The following is a 12,551-nucleotide window of genomic DNA, read 5'->3' as shown; positions in this document are numbered from 1 at the left end:
CGGCTCATGCTTAGCAACAATGAACTAAAGCAAGTTCGTATTGAGAACAATGAGCTGGTCATTGCTAAGGAGCAGCTTGAGAAAGATGTTCTCGCTCTAAAGGAGCAATGCATAGCAAAAGAAAAGAGAGAGCAAGAACTGCTTGACGTCTTGGATAAATTTAATAATTCATCCAACCTAATGGATAGAATGATAAATGAATCCAAACTGCCCGGGGAAAGAACTGGAATTGGTTTTAACCCCAGCTCCTCTTCACAAGTCGAATTGAACAAATCCACGAATGCATATTCACACGAAAGCTTCGAGGCTGCATTTGTTCAAGGACCCACCCAGATGTCTGAGCCTATGATGGTAGCTAACGATGTCAAAACACCACAAACAACAAGCCAACCGAAAGGAACGGCTGTACAACGTGTTGTGGAATCTGGAAAGGAGAAATCTGGTAATGACAATCCTAGACAAATCTACGTCAAAAGGAATGGACCAAATGGTAATAGACAAAATGTACACCATAAAAGAGGTCAGCCTAACTGGAACACTCAATCCAAGAAAAAGACAAATGTTAACCAGAGGCAATATCGTCCGAAATTCACACGAAAGAATCCTGCTCAAGGAATCTCAAAGAACGGACAAATCAGACAACCCGAAAGATTCTTCAAAAGACCTGGTTATGGCAATGGATGGTCTGGGCCATCAGAAGAAGATTGGTTTGATTACCCAGAACCTCTCCCAAGAGCTGTATTTGAAAAGGTTCATCTGCGTAAACAAACTAATCATCTCAAGCATTATGAGAATCCTCCTCAGGAAGATCAACGTAAGAAATATAATGCTAAAGTCTTTGCCAGCATCCATTATGATTATCGTACATCTAATGGATATAAAGGACCGAGGATGGGTCGTGGATACTCTAGGTTGATGTGGGTTCCAAAGTTGACTGCTAACCCCCAAGGACCCGAAACTAAATGGGTACCTAAAAACACATAATCTTTGATGCAGGAAAAACAGGTCATATGGTATATTGATAGTGGGTGCTCAAGACATATGACTGGTGATAAAACAATGTTGAGCAACTTTAAGGAAGTAGATGGACCCAAAGTTATCTTTGGATGAGAAAACAGCAGCAAAACTCGTGGAAAAGGAGACATCATCAAAAAGGGAATAACAATACAAGATGTCTCTTATGTTGAAGGACTGAAGTTCAATCTCCTATGCACAAGTCAATTTTGTGACAAAGGATATAAAGTAGAATTCTTCAAAGACGAATGCAAAATCGTGAACACGAAGGATAACAAGACAGCTTTAACGGGTCAACGAAAGAAGAATATGTATGTATTATCTTTAAATTCTCCTAATACTAACATTTGTCTTGTAGCTAAAAGTAATGCAGATCTCAATCAAGAATGGCACAACAAACTATGTCATCTGAACTTGAAGACTATAAACAAGCTTGCCAAAAGAAATCTCGTAAGACGGCTTCCCGAAGTATCTTACACGAAAGATAAAATATGTGAGGCATGTCAAAAAGGGAAGCAATTCAAGTCATCTTTCAAGTCAAAAGATATAGATGCAAACTCTCGATCTCTAAGCCTTCTACATATGGATCTCTTCGGACCAGTAGATCCAGCAAGTTTGAGTGGAAGAAAGTATACTCTTGTTATAGTAGATGACTACACAAAATATACATGGGTGCTTTTCTTGAAAAAGAAGAATGAAACAGAAACAACTCTCCCAAATCTTTTGAGACAACTTCAGACAGAAAAGGAGCTCAAAATAATTCGAATAAGATCAGATCAGGGAACAGAATTTGTCAACAAAGTCATAAAGGAATTCTGTGCGCAAAATGGAATCTTTCATCAACTCTCGGCAGCATGAACTCCTCAGCAAAACGGAGTGGCTGAAAGGAGGAACAGAACCTTGAAAGAAGCTGCACGAACGATGATCTCGCACTCAGGACTACCTAAGAGATTTTGGGCTTAAGCCATAAACACGGCATGCTATACACAAAATAGATCGTTGATCAACAAATCTTACAACAAGACACCGTATGAGCTATGGAAAGGTAAAACTCCTAGTATCGGATATTTTCATGTCTTTGGTTGCAGGTGCTTCATACTTAACAACGGAAAGAATCATCTAAGAGCTTTTGACAAAAGAGCTGATGAAGGGATATTCATGGGATATTCCTCAGTAAGAAAAGCATTCAAAGTTCTAAACAAACGAACAATGGTTATTGAGGATTCCATTCATGTCAAGTTTGATGAACAATCTGAGAAGAATCCATCTGGATGTAAAACATCAATCGAGTCAAGACAAAATCCTCAGCAACCTGTTGACGAAGATATCTCAGACGAAGAAGATATACTTTCGTCCTACACGAAATATCAACTAAAGGCTTCAGAACCCGAACCTGTGTCTCAAGAAAAGGTGGGAATTCAACAGAATGATCCTACAAACATCACAACATCTGAACCAATGATATACATTGATCTACCATATATTCCTGAAATGGATGCTCAAAATCAACAAGATGCTTTTGAACCAGACCTTCGATGGTTAATAGATCATCCACCAGATTAGGTCATTGGAAATGTCCAAGAAGGTGTCAGAACAAGAGCGTCTCTACACGAAAGTATAATGGCATGCTTCTTGTCTCAAATGGAACCAAAAACCATAGAAGAAGCTCTAAAAGACCCTGACTGGGTAATAGCCATGCAAGAAGAGCTTCATCAATTTGAACGAAATAAGGTATGGGAACTTGTTCCGAGACCATCTCATCAGAATGTCATTGAAACTAAATGGGTGTTTAGAAACAAAATGAGTAAAGATGGGATCATTGTTAGGAACAAAGCTCGCCTTGTTGCTAAGGGATACTGCCAAGAAGAGGGCATTGATTTTGATGAAACCTTTGCCCCTGTGGCTAGATTGGAAGTTATTCGCATATTCCTAGCTTTTGCAGCCTATAAGAATTTCAAAGTCTATCAAATGGATGTCAAGAGTGCTTTCTTAAATGGACTTCTTGAAGAAGAAGTATATGTTGAACAACCACCTGGCTTTGCAATCAATAATGAGCTTGAAAAGGTCTATCATCTCAAAAAGGCTCTCTATGGCTTAAAGCAAGCTCCACGAGCCTGGTATAATACTCTTTCATACTTTCTTATCAATTGTGGCTTCACGAAAGGAGTGGTTGATAAAACACTCTTTCGTATAAAAGATAATGACCATATTCTTTTAGTACAAATCTACGTCGATGACATTATCTTCGGAAGCACGAACCCATTCTTGTGTGAAAAGTTCTCCAATCTTATGAAAGGCAAATTTGAGATGAGTATGATGGGTGAACTAAATTATTTTCTGGGTTTGCAAGTCAAACAATGCCCAGATGGAATATTCATAAATCAAGCCAAATATACCAAGGACTTAATCCGTAAATTTGGCATTGATGGAAAAAGTTCGGTTAAAATTCCAATGAGCACATCCCTCAGAATGGATGTTGATAATGAAGGAAAAGATGTTGATCAAACAATCTTTCGAGGTATTATTGGTTCTCTTTTATACCTAACAGCAAGCAGACCTGATATTTCGTTTGCTGTTGGTGTATGTGCACGACTTCAAGCCAAGCCAAAAGAAAGCCACCTAAGTGCAACTAAAAAGATATTAAGATATCTTAAGGGAACGCAAAGTGTCGGTCTCTGGTATCCGAAAGATGGATCATTTGATCTAATTGGATACTCAGATGCTGATTTCGCAGGGTGTCGAATTGATCGAAAAAGTACCTCAGGAACCTGTCAGTTCCTAGGAGGACGAATTGTGTCTTGGTTTAGCAAAAAGCAAAATTCTATTGCTACAAGCACGGCTGAAGCCGAATACATAGCAACTGGAAGCTGCTGTGCTCAAATCTTATGGATGAGACATCAATTGAGAGATTATGGCATAAATGCACGAGAAGTGAGCATAAAATGCGATAACACGAGTGCAATCGCCATTACGCATAATCCTATGCTACACTCTCGGACTAAGCATATAGACATTAAGTATCACTTCATTCGTGATCATGTCGAGAAGAAAGACATATCTCTTGAGTATGTTAATACTGATGATTAACTTGCAGATATACTCACGAAACCCTTAGTGAAGCAAGATTCTCCTCTCTAAGGCATGAACTCGGAATGATTGAAATGACATAAAGACAAGAGAATCAAATCTGCAAAGATTCTTGCTCTCGAAAATCAAAAGATTTGATCCATCCCCACACGCAAGGATCTTTATAAATAAGGTACACTATGAGGATAAAATTTCGTATCTAACAAAAACTCTAGTGTTTGTTTTTGCATGTGCAGGTATGAGTACGGAAAGTGAAAGAACCATTACGGAGGCACAAGAGGGAAAGAGTGAAATTCTCTGTGAGCCACTAGTGACTGAGCAAAAGCTTAATCAGTTTCTTGAGTGAGCTCAACACATACAAAGCCTTCTTCGTGACACAACCGATAATGAGTCAAGAGAATCTTTCCACTCAGTTGGCAACCCTATAGGGTATGTCAAGGAAGACAGTGTGTTAGAACTAAGTGATAGTTTTGACTACTCACCCTCAAGAACTCCTACTAAGATAGCATCCCCTCTCAAGTCCACCGCAAGCAGCAAGAAAAAGAAAGCCTGAATAACTTTGTTAGGCCACGGTGACAAGTTGTGATGTTATCATGTTCATGATCTTTTAATATATGACTCTATCTTTCGTTATCTTTTCAAAATGATGTCAGTATCTAAAAGATTTTGTTAAGATTCGCACGATATCATTTGTCTATAAATTACTCTCCTATTTCATGAACTTTACTCATTCACAAGTCCTTAGAAAAGGAAAAAGATTGCAGGAATGGACAAAGGGAAAGGAAAGATCGATGAAATTGAGAAAAAGGGCCAAACGTCTAAAACATCACTTGCAAGAAGCTAGCAAGTTACCGAATGCCACCATCATTATGCTGGAAGAAGATGGGGAAAGGGTCATCGTAGCATACTCCATGCCTAACACAGCACCAAAGGAGAAAGAAACTCTTGACAAATTGGTCAATGAGTCCAGGGCTAAGAAGGCATACTGCATGGAACAAGCCACACGACTTGCTAAAGAGAATGTTCTAATGATGAAAAGTTCTCACTGGGATCCTATTCCTGAAGTTCCTAAACCTAGTGTACAATCTCAAGAAGATTTCGCTATGGTTCACTCTCGGTCCTCAAATCAGTCACCCGAACCCACTCTCTCACTTGAGGAGCTGGATGAATATGCAAGGAAGGCAAATCTGATTGATGTGATCGAAGAGATGACTCGTCTGGAACTTCACGTGCCTTATCGGTTTCTCTAAGTTGCTGTATGCTGTACTCTCGTGACTTGGAACTCTCTGTCTCTCGTCTTTATGATCCAATAAAAATGTTATCCTTTCGTACTAAAAATGAATGCATTTCTTAATTGTGTTTAACTTTGTCTGTCTCTTGTCAAAAATCACAGGAAATCTCATCACTCATTTTTTTAATCCGGTCAAAAAGGGGGCCATTAATTATTATGAGTTACATGACTTTTAAGCTCATTGAAGTTGGAGTTTCATAAAGAAACAAGTTAACAGTCAAAATCTTGCCTGGGATTGATTACTCCTTGAACATATTTATGAGCATTTATTGCTACATTGAAAAATATGTGTAACAGACACATAAACAGTATGGATCTCTTGCTATAAAAAGAGAGGAATTCTTCACTTTATCTCCATCATCTCTTTTATTTACCATGGCTCCAAAGAAGCCTTTCACCAGAGGTGACTCTCACAAACTGAAAGAAGGTGCTAGACGTCTCAGGGAGGAACAGGGTGACCTTTACCCTGGTAATAGTCCACAAGCACCAGTGGAAATTCCTTCTGATTCCGACTCATCTCTTAAATATGATGATATGGCGGGTTTTATTGTTGAAAGTGAAGAGAAGCCTTCGAAAGATCTTACCAAGATTCCAGATCGAGACTATATGGCTTTTCTGGAACAAGATGACTTAATGGAGAAATATGATCAGGAGGAAGAACCTGAATCCTCATCTGGCTCAAACTACCCACAAACCGGAAAGTGGTTTAAGCAAATGCTGGGAAATCTGAAAAAGGCCAAAGATGAACCATCTGGAGTCAAGAAAAACGAGAGGAAGAAAAATTGACCTTTTGTCTGTTGTATCTTATCCTATGTACTTTCTTCTCTCGGTTCTATGAATAATAAAGCTTTATTGGCTCTGGTTTCCTTTTGAACGAGACTTTATGTGTCTTATCTATCATCTGCCTAAAATTTCAAATCAAGGACAAAATTCTTGGAAAAGAATATATTCCTTAAGGCGTGCCTTGGTCAAGTCACTCGGACACATCTTTTGAGAGGTTCGGTTTCTCTATTTAATGGACCCTCTCAATCTTCTATGGACTCACTTATCTCTTTCTTCAATCTCATGGATAAAGGGAAGGAAAAGGCCCTCACATCCGAGAGCTTATCTGAGTCTGAAAAAATGTCTCACAGTAATCTCGGGAACTCAGTTGAGAAAGGTTCACAATCTGGGAAGGCACCTGAAATCTCAGAGTTCTACTCTCTTGTGGAACTCACTCCTCTTCTAAAGCACGAAGAAAGATATCGTGCATTGTATGCTTTTGCTAAGGACAAAGTAATGGCTGAACTGAATGACATGGAGAGACGAGGTCTCTCTAGAGAAACCTTGGGAGCAGATCATGAGACACTCATCGCTGAAGTGTTTGCTCATGAAATCCGAAAGAGGGAATACCTTGAGTACGCACGAAAGAAGAAGGGTAGCAATGAGTAAAAGGCAAGCCTGCCTTCTAATGCATGAGAGATCGTAATTGTTTGTGTTACGTACTGTATTGTGTAATAACTCTCTCGGGAAAAGCATCTTTGTTGCTGTAAAAATGACCTGTTTGACTTTATTAGTCTCACAAGTCTTATGTTATGAAAATCTTATCTGCTTTCGGGTTTGGAATCTTGCCTAAAATGCTTAATGATCTCAGTTTTAATTCCAACCGTTTAGATGAATCTTAATGGGATCATGTGGCCGAGAAAATTGGCCCACTCTCCCACTCTATCAGATACAGGATGTGACGTGCATTTAATGCACCCATAAGCACTCGAGTACTTTTCTCTCACCTCATTAAATGAGGGAATGATCGTTTTTGATCTGCACACGATCTTATCACTCCCCCACGTTGATCAGTTACCTTATTGGAGAAGAAGAACCGGGAGTACTTTTGAAATTCAAACCTTTCAACTCTAAATGGGCTACCCATACCCGAATACTCGGAGTTCTATAAAACCCTACTTAAACCTTCTCGCTCATTTTACCTTACCTTCTTCATCCCTCATAATCCTCTGACTCTCTCCAATCCTCAACAATGGCGGAACATCCACAAGCATCACCAGCTAATAAAGAACCAGACACACCTTCCAACCTGGAAGTCCCAAGCTTTCCAACAGAAGACCTGAGGTTCATTGAATCCAGAGTACCCTTCATCGTAGGGGGAAGTATGTGGGACGCGCATGGATTCCTTGAGTATATCTTGGATAGAAGATTTGGTGAAAACATCATACATCTCCTCACAGAAACAGGATTATATGGCTTCATCACTCATCTTTATACTATTTGGCACCCGGTTGACGTAACCCAGTTTTATATGAATGCTTCAATATCCTCTGATTATCTGACTATTACTTCCAGAGTCAATAATCATCATGTGGTCCTTACCTCGGAGGACGTTCGATCAACATACGGGTTTCCACAGAGAGATGTGTCCTACAAGTCTGATATTGTCTATTATCATCTCGACCCAGAGGAGTTCTATGAATCCATCAAGAACAATCACGCTCCATCCAAGGCAGAAATCACATGGCCGTTGAAGAAGAAGTGGTTCCGGCTAGATTATGAGTTTACTGTTGATATTTTCAATAAACTTGTTGATCACAAGACCTCGGGCACTGATGATGTGACGAAGGAGAAGTTGAAAATGCTGCATGCCTTCTTAAATGAATTTAAAGTCGACTGGTCAAAGATCATCTTCAACAATATTGTTCACACCATCACCTTTCATCGAAAGAGTCCAGGAGACATTGCAAAGAAGTTAGGATATGGTTTTGTGATAAGCCATCTTCTGGCAACGAAAGGAGTCATTCTGCGCCCAGGAATTCGGCCTGGACAAAAAGCATGTCACATGAAACAAAATCCATCAGGATATGACAAGTAGAAGGCATTGGAGTTGGGGGTCCCCATTGAACAGGTCAAAGCCAAGAGGAAGTCGAGAACCCCTAGGGTTTCAGAGGATGATCAACCCAAGCCGAAACGACAAAAACGAGAAAAACACTCCTCTCGGAGTAAGGCGAAAAAGGCAGAAGAAACCCCAATTGTTCCAGTCCCTCCAAAATCTCCGCAAGAGAAGAAAGATCCAATTCCACCCTCTCCTCTACCAGAAACAATCATTGTCAAAGATTCATCCGAAGACGAAGACAATCTGATCCTATCTAGAATCATCAAAAAGAGTCACTTTCGGTCTCCTGTCAAGCCTAAATCCGTCCCGAAGGAACATTCTACACCGAAAGCAGCAGACACGAGAGAAACGTCTCCTCTTGGGGAAGCAGTCCCGAAAGAAGCACTTTCTGAGGGGGAAGCTCAACCGAAAGTTGCCCTTTCTAAGAGAATTTCTGGTGTTCAAGAACCCGAATCTGATCTTGGTTCTCCTCAAGACCACCATCCACAAGAACCTACTTTGGCAGATCAACTTCTTCGTGAGTTGACACAAGAACCTGCTGATGTAGACATGGAGGCCAGTCGCTTAAGTCTTCCACAAGAACCTGGGTCACCAGAAAAGACGATAGAGGCGACTGATGCTTTGATCGATTTGCCCTGTCTACCACAAGAACCTACTAATACAGAGCAGGTAATTCTGACACAAGAACCTGTGTTGGTAGATGAGATAGCCGTTGTGCAGGTAACATCTCCGGATATCCCGAAACCTTCAGCTCCAGCTCCTGAAGTAAAAGTTCCTCAACCTACGCCAGATCAATTGCTCAGAGAATCCATTGAAAGAGATTACAAACGAGTCCTGCAGTGGCAGAAGTGGCGAACTGCTCCCCTAAGGACTTTTCTTGAAACTTTTGAAGCAATGCAGGATGAAGAAGACTTTGCACTTGAATGGATTGGCACTGATGATGTTTCCAAAGCTCTTCGAATTGAAGAAATCAATCGAGTCTTCTCATACAAAATGACGAATCGCACTCTCGGGAGAGATAAAGCCCCAATCTGCATCGAACTTAAAAAACCACCCTTGGATCCAGTCTATGAAGAGGAAATGAAGCAACTTCGATATGCTATGTTGTTGTCCAAGATCAAAACCGCATTGGAGATGGAACACTAAAATGATCCAAACTGCTATGCTATGTTAGTGGCACGAAGGATGAACTTGGACGAGAGATTGAAGAAGACGAAAATGATGAAGATGAAGATGTTGATGATAATGATGATGATGCTGATGACGATAATGATGATGATGATGATGATCAGATGGGTAATGAAGGTGCTCAAGAAGCCAGCCCCGAAGACAGTCATACAATTCTGATCGGCCCAGACTATGACACCTATCCTCAAAGATCTCCCTTAAGAAAACTACCCTCTGACAGTAGTGACTCGGAAGAAGTCTCAACCTCTCATCCCGAAGATTTGTCTCGTGCCATTGTTCCTCATATCCAACCCATGGACGAGACTCCAATCAAGCAAGAGAACGAAACTGTGCGTGAGGGCAAACTGGAAGCCTCACCAATTCTTCTTAGTTCAACCAGTGGTGGAAAACGGGAAGCACCACCTCAAGATGATCACATGGACACAACTCCAACAAACATTGATGACGAATCTACTGCAGAGTCCCCACGGACTATCATGAACCTCATGAGAGAAACTGTCCATTCAGCCGAAACCATCCACATGCAATATCTTGCTCTACGAGAAAAGGACACGAAAGTTCTGGATGATTTGTGCAAGAAGGTCGATTTTCTGATAGCAGCACAATCTCAACCACGGCCTCCACCTCCAGCACAGCCTCAATCGCAGCAACAAAGCCAATCAGATCACAAGATCCTTGAGAGAATGGCAAAGAAGCTTCATGATCTTGAAGCTGCCCTGAACAAAGTTGCACGACAACAACATGAAATCAAACATTCTCATTTTGGTCTCAAAGAGCGTGTTGATCTGGCCTGTACAAAGATTGACACATATCAAGACAATTCGTACCAACTGGGAGAATATGCACTTCAAATTCTCGGGTATGCTCAAGATATCTTGCTTTCAATCGACAAGGTCTCCTCTATTCCTCCTACCACCTGTGCTGATGATGCCAAAAAGGGGGAAAAGAGAAATGACGACAAAGATAAGGATGATGATCAGCCGAGAGATAACACGAAAGATCAAATTCCAGAAGCAAGACATTCTCCTTCTCGGACACCAAGAGACTCTGGCCAAAGGAACACGAATCCATCTCATCCACCTTCCAGGTCTCGTGGTTATCATTCCTCGAAGCAAAGATATCATGGTCGATATCAATCCAAACCAATTAAGTCTCGACAATCCTTTGGATCTGAAGCTAAGTATATCTTCACGGGTTTACCCAAGAGAGAGCAAACGAAACTAAGGCAGAGACTAATGAGAGATGACATAGGAAACTTTGTGGACTTTGTTCCATACGAAGAAGGAAGTGGCAAACGTTTTGAGGGTTGCAATGTCCCCACCTGGCTTAAAACTAGGGACAATCATACAAGACAAGATCACATCAGCACCCAAAATGAAAGAATCAAAAGAGAAAACAGAGAGCTGTGGAAGAAACACGATGAAGAAAGAAAAAGAAGAGAAGATGAAGCAATGGAAAGAGAAAGAATCAGGAATCTCATTAAAGATCTTTCAAGTATAACCAGAGACTCCCCACAAAATATCATTCATAATGCAGCCTTCAAAGTGCACAAGGAATCAGGAAAAAGTTATCAAGAAGGCATGAATTCGTTTGAGCTAATTTCATGGTGGAAGTCTGGAATTGTTGAAGGAAGCAACATTCGTGAAGCCTATAACAACTACACAAGTCTAAATATCAAAGGAGAACATGAAGAGCTTGTTAGGTCTAATCCAATTAAAGTCTTCAGAGCAAAAATCAATGAGAAAATAGACTTCAACAGGATGCTAAAGCAACAAAAGGAAAGGGATGACCAAGAACTCAAGGAAGCTGAACAACAGAAATCAAAACTCTTAGAAATGTAAGTTAACTTTCGTTCTGCTTCTCTCATAAAGTTTTTTGTAATGATCACATCTTTATATATGAAACTCTCATTGTCACACATCTCGTGTCACTTGTCCGAGTTATTTGTCCTTGTCTTTCTTATTAACGTTTTTTTTTTCTAGAAAAAGACTTGTAAACTCTCAAGTAATGGCTGTTTTTATAATAGAAAATCCTTATGGAACTTTTTATCAGCCTTATAAAAAGAGTATAAGTTTTGGCATCATCAAAAAGGGGGAAATTGTTAGGAACATTGTATTAGGATTTTGATGATACCAATGTAATGTAGAAAAGTAGACCCCTAACTATTAGCTTTTTCAATCGCTGCCTCCGTCCTAGACGAAAGTTGCCATAACTCCTCTGTAATTCACGTTAAGCTAGACAAACACACGAAAATGAGTTATGACTAGATGTTAGGATCTACAAGGCGAAAGAAGACACGAGACATGAAGAACAGCAACGAAAGTCAAGCAGGAGTTGTCAACTAGCACGAAAGAACAACTTTGTTAAAAGACAATCTTTATCAAACATTACTTCTCTTCAACAACGAGAAGAAAGTCCTACCTGTCTGATTTGACAACATCCTAGGACAATAAGGACTTCATCTTATGGGGCACACGTTTCAAAGAGCATTAAATGAAGATGTACCATCTCCTGAAGCTAAAAGACAAAACCAAATGCTTTCCATACCTTCAAACGGCTACATGGTACAACCTCATTAATGGAGCATTTAATGCATGAAGCTCCCCGGTCCTTGTCCAATGGTTAAAAGGTTCGAAAAGTTCATCTCCCTCCAACGGATGAATTTTCATCACCTATATAAACCCACCTTCATCATCTAAGAAGGTGCTGGTTCATTATCACTCGACTCATCTACTTGCAAAAGCTCTTAAACGCTCTCCTTTTACTAAAAGCTTTTGTGAACCAGTATTGAGGTGCTAATTTACTTGAAGAAGGTTATTGATCTCTTTCTTACACCTTAAAAGAAGTCTTGCCATTTGATCGAAGCAATCTTATCTCAAAGTCAAGACTTCATCGTTGGAGAACTCAAGAAATCATTTTCTACCAACCTCAACTCAGAAGAAGAAGTCGATAGAGGCGGAGTAAACTCGAGGAGTTGAAAAACCTACGAAGGCTGTCCAGCTTAGTGATCAAGGAAGTCTTTGTGTAATTGTACTAAGGAGTGATAGTGCAATCCTTCCATCGTTGTGGAAGAAGAGTGGAGTAGGCAAC

This window comes from Ipomoea nil, unplaced genomic scaffold (assembly GCF_001879475.1).
Source record: "Ipomoea nil cultivar Tokyo-kokei standard unplaced genomic scaffold, Asagao_1.1 scaffold1436, whole genome shotgun sequence".
Taxonomy (NCBI): Eukaryota; Viridiplantae; Streptophyta; class Magnoliopsida; order Solanales; family Convolvulaceae; genus Ipomoea; species Ipomoea nil.
Note: the sequence above shows the minus strand (reverse complement) of the source record.